Source organism: Callorhinchus milii, unplaced genomic scaffold, assembly GCF_018977255.1.
Source record: "Callorhinchus milii isolate IMCB2004 unplaced genomic scaffold, IMCB_Cmil_1.0 Scaffold21, whole genome shotgun sequence".
Lineage (NCBI taxonomy): Eukaryota > Metazoa > Chordata > Chondrichthyes > Chimaeriformes > Callorhinchidae > Callorhinchus > Callorhinchus milii.
The window spans coordinates 5908761-5920208 of NW_024704762.1; positions in this window are offsets into that span (position 1 = coordinate 5908761).

Consider the following 11448-nt stretch of genomic DNA (forward strand, 5'->3'; position numbering starts at 1 on the left):
ACTGAAATATTACATGAGTTCACACAACCTAATTGCATTAATACTAAAAGGTTGGTACACATTTTCTTTTAACCATGTTGCTGATTTGGAAAACTTGGCAAACTTTCATTCTTAGCAAGCCATCACATCTCCTATTAATTTTGTCACTGATTATTGGTGAATTGTTGCATTGCCACTGTCGAAACCATAGGCTGTTTACCAACGGGCTATGATAGGGTCCAGATATCACAGATATTCATTATTCTGTTCTTTGAAAAGGTGAAACAACAGTTGTTTCCACATCTGAGGAGTCAACTTCGACTCTGGTTACCACTGAATTGAGCACAGAGATTCCATCAACAACACCATCCTCAACTTCTGAATCATCTACACCAGTAGCCACAACAGTCATCTCCACTCCATTAGAGACAAGTAAGAGAAACGTTATAATCACTGAAATATTTACATGAGTTCACACAACCTAATTGCATTAATACTAAAAGGTTGATACGCATTTTCTTTTAACCATGTTGCTGATTTGGAAAACTTGGCAAACTTCATTGTTAGCAAGCCATCACACTCCCATTAATTTTGTGATTGATTGTTGGTGAATTGTTGCATTGCCACTGTCCAAACCATCGGCTGTTTACCAATGGGCTATCATAGGTTGCAGATATCACAGATATTCCTTATTCTGTTCTTTGAAAAGGTGAAACAACTGTTGTTTCCACATCTGAGGAGTCAACTTCGACTCTGGTTACCACTGAATTGAGCACAGAGATTCCATCAACAACACCATCCTCAACTTCTGAATCATCTACACCAGTAGCCACAACAGTCATCTCCACTCCATTAGAGACAAGTAAGAGAAACGTTATAATCACTGAAATATTACATGAACACAACTAATTGATATAAACTAAAGGGTGATACACATTTTCCTTTAACCATGTTGTTGATTTGGAAAACTTGGCAAACTTTCATTGGTAGCAAGCCATCACTTCCATTAATTTTGCCTGATTGTTGGTGAATTGTTGCATTGCCACTGTCCAAACCACAGCTGTTCCAATGGACTATCATAGGTTCCAGATATCACAGATATTCCCTATTCTGTTCTTTGAAAAGGTGAAACAACAGTTGTTTCCACATCTGAGGAGTCAACTTCGACTCTGGTTACCACTGAATTGAGCACAGAGATTCCATCAACAACACCATCCTCAACTTCTGAATCATCCACCCCAGTAGCCACAACAGTCATCTCCACTCCATTAGAGACAAGTAAGAGAAACGTTATAATCACTGAAAATTTGCACAGTTAACAAACTAATTGATATATCATTGAGGTGACCATTTTCCTTTAACCATGTTGTTGATTTGGAAAACTTGGCAAACTTTCATTGATAGCAAGCCATCACATTTCCATTAATTTTGTCCTTGATTATGAACATAATCACCATAACACGAAAGATGGTGAATTGCTGCATTGCCACTATCCAAAACGAACTGTTTACCAAAGGGCCATCACATGTTCAGATATCACAGATATTTTATTCTGTTCTTTGAAAAGGTGAAACAACAGTTGTTTCCACATCTGAGGAGTCAACTTCGACTCTGGTTACCACTGAATTGAGCACAGAGATTCCATCAACAACACCATCCTCAACTTCTGAATCATCTACACCAGTAGCCACAACAGTCATCTCCACTCCATTAGAGACAAGTAAGAGAAAAGTTATAATCACTGAAATATTACATGAGTTCACACAACCTAATTGCATTAATACTAAAAGGTTGGTACACATTTTCCTTTAACCATGTTGCTGATTTGGAAAACTTGGCAAACTTTCATTGTTAGCAAGCCATCACACGTCCCATTAATTTTGTGATTGATTGTTGGTGAATTGCTGCATTGCCACTGTCCAAACCATAGGCTGTTTACCAATGGGCTATCATAGGGTCCAGATATCACAGATATTCCTTATTCTGTTCTTTGAAAAGGTGAAACAACTGTTGTTTCCACATCTGAGGAGTCAACTTCGACTCTGGTTACCACTGAATTGAGCACAGAGATTCCATCAACAACACCATCCTCAACTTCTGAATCATCTACACCAGTAGCCACAACAGTCATCTCCACTCCATTAGAGACAAGTAAGAGAAACGTTATAATCACTGAAATATTTACATGAGTTCACACAACCTAATTGCATTAATACTAAAAGGTTGATACGCATTTTCTTTTAACCATGTTGCTGATTTGGAAAACTTGGCAAACTTGCATTGTTAGCAAGCCATCACACTTCCCATTAATTTTGTGATGGATTGTTGGTGAATTGCTGCATTACCACTGTCCAAACCATCGCCTGTTTACCAATGGGCTATCATAGGTTGCAGATATCACAGATATTCCTTATTCTGTTCTTTGAAAAGGTGAAACAACTGTTGTTTCCACATCTGAGGAGTCAACTTCGACTCTGGTTACCACTGAATTGAGCACAGAGATTCCATCAACAACACCATCCTCAACTTCTGAATCATCTACACCAGTAGCCACAACAGTCATCTCCACTCCATTAGAGACAAGTAAGAGAAACGTTATAATCACTGAAATATTCACAGTGAGTTCACACAACTAATTGCATTATTACTAAAGGGGTGATATGCATTTTCCTTTTAACCATGTTGTTGATTTGGAAAACTTGGTAAACTTTCATTCGTAGCAAGCCATCACACTTCCCATTAATTTTGCCATTGATTATTGGTGAATTGTTGCATTGCCACTGTCCAAACCATAGGCTGTTTACCAATGGACTATCATAGGTTCCAGATATCACAGATATTTATTCTCATGTTCTTTGAAAAGGTGAAACAACAGTTGTTTCCACATCTGAGGAGTCAACTTCGACTCTGGTTACCACTGAATTGAGCACAGAGATTCCATCAACAACACCATCCTCAACTTCTGAATCATCCACACCAGAAGCCACAACAGTCATCTCCACTCCATTAGAGACAAGTAAGAGAAACGTTATAATCACTGAAATATTTACATGTGCACAGTTAACAACCTAATTGATATATCATTGAGGTGACATTTTCCTTTAACCATGTTGTTGATTTGGAAAACTTGGCAAACTTTCATTGATAGCAAGCCATCACATTTCCATTAATTTTGTCCTTGATTATGTATTGGTGAATTGTTGCATTGCCACTTCCAAAACCATAGGCTGTACCAATGGGCATCACAGGTTCAGATATCACAGATATTTTATTCTGTTCTTTGAAAAGGTGAAACAACTGTTGTTTCCACATCTGAGGAGTCAACTTCGACTCTGGTTACCACTGAATTGAGCACAGAGATTCCATCAACAACACCATCCTCAACTTCTGAATCATCTACACCAGTAGCCACAACAGTCATCTCCACTCCATTAGAGACAAGTAAGAGAAAAGTTATAATCACTGAAATATTTAAATGAGTCCACACAACCTAATTGCATTAATACTATAAGGTTGGTACACATTTTCTTTTAACCATGTTGCTGATTTGGAAAACTTGGCAAACTTGCATTGTTAGCAAGCCATCACACTTCCCATTAATTTTGTCCTTGATTGTTGGTGAATTGTTGCATTGCCACTGTCGACACCATAGGCTGTTTACCAATGGGCTATGATAGGGTCCAGATATCACAGATATTCCTTATTCTGTTCTTTGAAAAGGTGAAACAACTGTTGTTTCCACATCTGAGGAGTCAACTTCGACTCTGGTTACCACTGAATTGAGCACAGAGATTCCATCAACAACACCATCCTCAACTTCTGAATCATCTACACCAGTAGCCACAACAGTCATCTCCACTCCATTAGAGACAAGTAAGAGAAACGTTATAATCACTGAAATATTCACATGAGTTCACACAACCAAAAGCAGTAAAACTAAAGGGTGATACGCATTTTCTTTTTAACCATGCTGCTGATTTGGAAAACTTGACAAACTTTCATGTAGCAAGCCATCACTTCCATTAATTTTGCCATGATATTGGTGAATTGTTGCATTGCCACTGTCCAAACCACAGCTGTTTACCAATGGACTATCATAGGTTTCAGATATCACAGATATTTATTCTCATGTTCTTTGAAAAGGTGAAACAACAGTTGTTTCCACATCTGAGGAGTCAACTTCGACTCTGGTTACCACTGAATTGAGCACAGAGATTCCATCAACAACACCATCCTCAACTTCTGAATCATCAACACCAGTAGCCACAACAGACATCTCCACTCCATTAGAGACAAGTAAGAGAAAAGTTATAATCACTGAAAATCTGACAGTTACATGAGTGCACACAAACTAATTGATATATCATTGAGGTGACATTTTCCTTTAACCATGTTGTTGATTTGGAAAACTTGGCAAACTTTCATTGATAGCAAGCCATCACATTTCCATTAATTTTGTCCTTGATTATGAATGTGGTGAATTGCTGCATTGCCACTCCAAAACGACTGTACCAATGGGCATACATGTTCAGATATCACAGATATTTTATTCTGTTCTTTGAAAAGGTGAAACAACTGTTGTTTCCACATCTGAGGAGTCAACTTCGACTCTGGTTACCACTGAATTGAGCACAGAGATTCCATCAACAACACCATCCTCAACTTCTGAATCATCTACACCAGTAGCCACAACAGTCATCTCCACTCCATTAGAGACAAGTAAGAGAAAAGTTATAATCACTGAAATATTACATGAGTTCACACAACCTAATTGCATTAATACTAAAAGGTTGGTACACATTTTCCTTTAACCATGTTGCTGATTTGGAAAACTTGGCAAACTTCATTGTAGCAAGCCATCACACGTCCCATTAATTTTGTGATTGATTGTTGGTGAATTGCTGCATTGCCACTGTCCAAACCATAGGCTGTTTACCAATGGGCTATCATAGGGTCCAGATATCACAGGTATTCCTTATTCTGTTCTTTGAAAAGGTGAAACAACTGTTGTTTCCACATCTGAGGAGTCAACTTCGACTCTGGTTACCACTGAATTGAGCACAGAGATTCCATCAACAACACCATCCTCAACTTCTGAATCATCTACACCAGTAGCCACAACAGTCATCTCCACTCCATTAGAGACAAGTAAGAGAAACGTTATAATCACTGAAATATTTACATGAGTTCACACAACCTAATTGCATTAATACTAAAAGGTTGATACGCATTTTCTTTTAACCATGTTGCTGATTTGGAAAACTTGGCAAACTTTCATTCGTAGCAAGCCATCACACTTCCCATTAATTTTGCCATTGATTATTGGTGAATTGTTGCATTGCCACTGTCGACACCATAGGCTGTTTACCAATGGGCTATCATAGGTTGCAGATATCACAGATATTCCTTATTCTGTTCTTTGAAAAGGTGAAACAACTGTTGTTTCCACATCTGAGGAGTCAACTTCGACTCTGGTTACCACTGAATTGAGCACAGAGATTCCATCAACAACACCATCCTCAACTTCTGAATCATCTACACCAGTAGCCACAACAGTCATCTCCACTCCATAGAGACAAGTAAGAGAAACATTATAATCACTGAATATCTGCACAGTGAACACAACTAATTGATATAACACTAAAGGGTGATACACATTTTCCTTCTAACTATGTGTTTGAGGTGAAATACTTGGTAAGCTTTCATAAGTAGCAAGCCATCACGTTTCCTATTAATTTTGCCATGATAGTTGGTCAAATGTTGCATTGCCACTGTCCAAACCACAGCTGATTACCAAAGCACTTCATAGTTTTTAGATATCACAGATATCTACTCTTATGTTTCTTGTTTAGGTGAATCAACAATTGTTTCCACATCTGAGGAGTCAACTTCAACTCTGGTTACCACTGAATTGAGCACAGATTCTCCATCAACAACACCATATTCAACTTCTGAATCATCCACCCTCGAAGCCACAACAGTCAACTCCACTCCATTAGAGACAAGTAAGATCGACGTTATAAATCACTGAAAATCTGCACAGTTAAACAAACTAATTGATATATCATTGTGAGTGTGAAACCCATCTTTCCTTTAACCATATTGTTTGATTTGGAAATCTGGCAACTTTCAAACGGAGCAAGCCATCACATTTCCATTAAATTTGTCCTTGATTATGAACATAATCACCATAAACACGAAAGAGGGTGAATTGCTGCCTTGCCAATATCCAAAACGACACTGATTACCAAAAGACATCACATGTTCAGATATCATAGATATTTTATTCTGTTCTTTGAAAAGGTGAAACAACAATTGTTTCCACATCTGAGGAGTCAACTTCGACTCTGGTTACCACTGAATTGAGCACAGAGATTCCATCAACACACCATCTCAACTTCTGAATCATCTACACCAGTAGCCACAACAGTCATCTCCACTCCATCAGAGACAAGTAAGAGAAAAGTTAGAATCACTGAAATATTCACATGAGTTCACACAACATAATTGCATTAATACTAAAAGGTTGGTACACATTTTCCTTTAACCATGTTGCTGATTTGGAAAACTTGGGAAACTTCCATTCGTAGCAAGCCATCACACTGCCCATTAATTTTGTGATTGATTGTTGGTGAATTGCTGCATTGCCACTGTCCAAACCATAGGCTGTTTACCAATGGGCTATCATAGGGTCCAGATATCACAGATATTCCTTATTCTGTTCTTTGAAAAGGTGAAACAACTGTTGTTTCCACATCTGAGGAGTCAACTTCGACTCTGGTTACCACTGAATTGAGCACAGAGATTCCATCAACAACACCATCCTCAACTTCTGAATCATCTACACCAGTAGCCACAACAGTCATCTCCACTCCATTAGAGACAAGTAAGAGAAACGTTATAATCACTGAAATATTTACATGAGTTCACACAACCTAATTGCATTAATACTAAAAGGTTGATACGCATTTTCTTTTAACCATGTTGCTGATTTGGAAAACTTGGCAAACTTTCATTGTTAGCAAGCCATCACACGTCCCATTAATTTTGTGATTGATTGTTGGTGAATTGCTGCATTGCCACTGTCCAAACCATCTGTTTACCAATGGGCTATCATAGGTTGCAGATATCACAGATATTCCTTATTCTGTTCTTTGAAAAGGTGAAACAACTGTTGTTTCCACATCTGAGGAGTCAACTTCGACTCTGGTTACCACTGAATTGATCACAGATTCTCCATCAACTACACCATCCTCAACTTCTGATCATCTACACCAGTAGCCACAACAGTCATCTCCACTCCATCAGAGATAAGTAAGAGAAACATTGGAGTTATTGAAGTATCTGCACAGTTGAACACAACATAATTGATATAACACTCAAGAGGGTGATACACATTTTCCTTCTAACTATGTGTTTGAGGTGAAAACTTGGTAAACTTTCATAAGTAGCAAGCCATCACGTTTCCTATTAATTTTGCCATCGATAGTTGGTCAAATGTTGGCTTGCCACTGTCCAAAACCACACATGATTCGCAAAGCAACTTCATAGTTTTTAGATATCACAGATATCTACTCTCATGTTTCTTGTTTAGGTGAATCAACAATTGTTTCCACATCTGAGGAGTCAACTTCAACTCTGGTTACCACTGAATTGAGCACAGATTCTCCATCAACAACACCATATTCAACTTCTGAATCATCCACCCTCGAAGCCACAACAGTCAACTCCACTCCATTAGAGACAAGTAAGATCGACGTTAAAATTACTAACACATCTGCACAGTTAAACAAACGTAATTGATATATCATTGTGAGTGTGAAACCCATCTTTCCTTTAACCATATTGTTTGATTTGAAATATCTGGCAACTTTCAAAAGAAGCAAGCCATCACATTTCCAATTAAATTTGTCCTTGATTACTGAACATAATCACCATAACACGAAAGAGGGTGACTTGCTGCCTTGCCAATATCCAAAACGACACTGATTACCAAAAGGCATCACATGTTCTAGATATCATAGATATGTGTTATTCTGTTCTTTGAAAAGGTGAAACAACAATTGTTTCCACATCTGAGGAGTCAACTTCGACTCTGGTTACCACTGAACCGAGCACAGATTCTCCATCAACAGCACCATCGTCAACTTCTGAATCATCTACACCAGTAGCCACAACAGTCATCTCCACTCCATCAGAGACAAGTAAGAGAAAAGTTAGAATCACTGAAATATTCACATGAGTTCACACAACATAATTGCATTAATACTAAAAGGTTGGTACACATTTTCCTTTAACCATGTTGCTGATTTGGAAAACTTGGGAAACTTCCATTCGTAGCAAGCCATCACACTGCCCATTAATTTTGTGATTGATTGTTGGTGAATTGCTGCATTGCCACTGTCCAAACCATAGGCTGTTTACCAATGGGCTATCATAGGGTCCAGATATCACAGGTATTCATTATTCTGTTCTTTGAAAAGGTGAAACAACTGTTGTTTCCACATCTGAGGAGTCAACTTCGACTCTGGGTACCACTGAATTGAGCACAGAGATTCCATCAACAACACCATCCTCAACTTCTGAATCATCTACACCAGTAGCCACAACAGTCATCTCCACTCCATTAGAGACAAGTAAGAGAAACGTTATAATCACTGAAATATTTACATGAGTTCACACAACCTAATTGCATTAATACTAAAAGGTTGATACGCATTTTATTTTAACCATGTTGCTGATTTGGAAAACTTGGCAAACTTCCATTCGTAGCAAGCCATCACACGTCCCATTAATTTTGTGATTGATTGTTGGTGAATTGCTGCATTGCCACTGTCCAAACCATCACCTGTTTACCAATGGGCTATCATAGGTTGCAGATATCACAGATATTCATTATTCTGTTCTTTGAAAAGGTGAAACAACTGTTGTTTCCACATCTGAGGAGTCAACTTCGACTCTGGTTACCACTGAATTGATCACAGATTCTCCATCAACTACACCATCCTCAACTTCTGAGTCATCTACACCAGTAGCCACAACAGTCATCTCCACTCCATCAGAGATAAGTAAGAGAAACATTGGAGTTATTGAAGTATCTGCACAGTTGAACACAACATAATTGATATAACACTCAAGAGGGTGATACACATTTTCCTTCTAACTATGTGTTTGAGGTGAAATACTTGGTAAGCTTTCATAAGTAGCAAGCCATCACGTTTCCTATTAATTTTGCCATCGATAGTTGGTCAAATGTTGGCTTGCCACTGTCCAAAACCACACATGATTCGCAAAGCAACTTCATAGTTTTTAGATATCACAGATATCTACTCTCATGTTTCTTGTTTAGGTGAATCAACAATTGTTTCCACATCTGAGGAGTCAACTTCAACTCTGGTTACCACTGAATTGAGCACAGATTCTCCATCAACAACACCATATTCAACTTCTGAATCATCCACCCTCGAAGCCACAACAGTCAACTCCACTCCATTAGAGACAAGTAAGATCGACGTTAAAATTACTAACACATCTGCACAGTTAAACAAACGTAATTGATATATCATTGTGAGTGTGAAACCCATCTTTCCTTTAACCATATTGTTTGATTTGATATATCTGGCAACTTTCAAAAGAAGCAAGCCATCACATTTCCAATTAAATTTGTCCTTGATTACTGAACATAATCACCATAACACGAAAGAAGGTGACTTGCTGCCTTGCCAATTTCCAAAACGACACTGATTACCAAAAGACATCACATGTTCTAGATATCATAGATATGTGTTATTCTGTTCTTTGAAAAGGTGAAACAACAATTGTTTCCACATCTGAGGAGTCAACTTCGACTCTGGTTACCACTGAATTGAGCACAGAGATTCCATCAACACACCATCTCAACTTCTGAATCATCTACACCAGTAGCCACAACAGTCATCTCCACTCCATCAGAGACAAGTAAGAGAAAAGTTAGAATCACTGAAATATTCACATGAGTTCACACAACATAATTGCATTAATACTAAAAGGTTGGTACACATTTTCCTTTAACCATGTTGCTGATTTGGAAAACTTGGGAAACTTCATTCGTAGCAAGCCATCACACTCCCATTAATTTTGTGATTGATTGTTGGTGAATTGTTGCATTGCCACTGTCCAAACCATAGGCTGTTTACCAATGGGCTATCATAGGGTCCAGATATCACAGGTATTCATTATTCTGTTCTTTGAAAAGGTGAAACAACTGTTGTTTCCACATCTGAGGAGTCAACTTCGACTCTGGTTACCACTGAATTGAGCACAGAGATTCCATCAACAACACCATCCTCAACTTCTGAATCATCTACACCAGTAGCCACAACAGTCATCTCCACTCCATTAGAGACAAGTAAGAGAAACGTTATAATCACTGAAATATTTACATGAGTTCACACAACCTAATTACATTATTACTAAAGGGGTGATATGCATTTTCCTTTTAACCATGTTGTTGATTTGGAAAACTTGGCAAACTTCCGATTCTAACTTTTCTCTTACTTGTCTCTGATGGAGTGGAGATGACTGTTGTGGCTACTGGTGTAGATGATTCAGAAGTTGACGATGGTGCTGTTGATGGAGAATCTGTGCTCGGTTCAGTGGTAACCAGAGTCGAAGTTGACTCCTCAGATGTGGAAACAATTGTTGTTTCACCTTTTCAAAGAACAGAATAACACATATCTATGATATCTAGAACATGTGATGTCTTTTGGTCATCAGTGTCGTTTTGGATATTGGCAAGGCAGCAAGTCACCCTCTTTCGTGTTATGGTGATTATGTTCAGTAATCAAGGACAAATTTAATTGGAAATGTGATGGCTTGCTGCGTTTGAAAGTTGCCAGATATATCAAATCAAACAATATGGTTAAAGGAAAGATGGGTTTCACACTCACAATGATATATCAATTACGTTTGTTTAACTGTGCAGATGTGTTAGTAATTTTAACGTTGATCTTACTTGTCTCTATTGGAGTGGAGTTGACTGTTGTGGCTTCTGGGGTGGATGATTCAGAAGTTGAGTATGGTGACGTTGACGGTGACTCTGTGCTTAATTTAGTGGTAACCAGAGTCGAAGTTGATTCCTCAGAGGTTGAAACAATTGTTGATTCACCTGAACAACAAACATAATAGCAGATAGCTGTGAAAATGGTTTTACCCTCTTGAGTTTTATGGCCATTTTGCCGTCTTCAACTGTGCGTCTGAACAGAGAGTCTGATCTTCGCGATACATGAAATCAATTTTTTTTTGTTTGTGTCAATTTCATCCATCTATCCACATATCAAATTAAGTAAAATTAGCATACGTATGATAACCTACTTATATTAAAAGTGTGCCTCATATTTCAAATCAACTTTTTTTTGTACCAAGTTACCCATCACCATGTTTCAGTTACTGGGCTGGACAAAAACAAAAATCTTTAGTAAATTCTGAAGA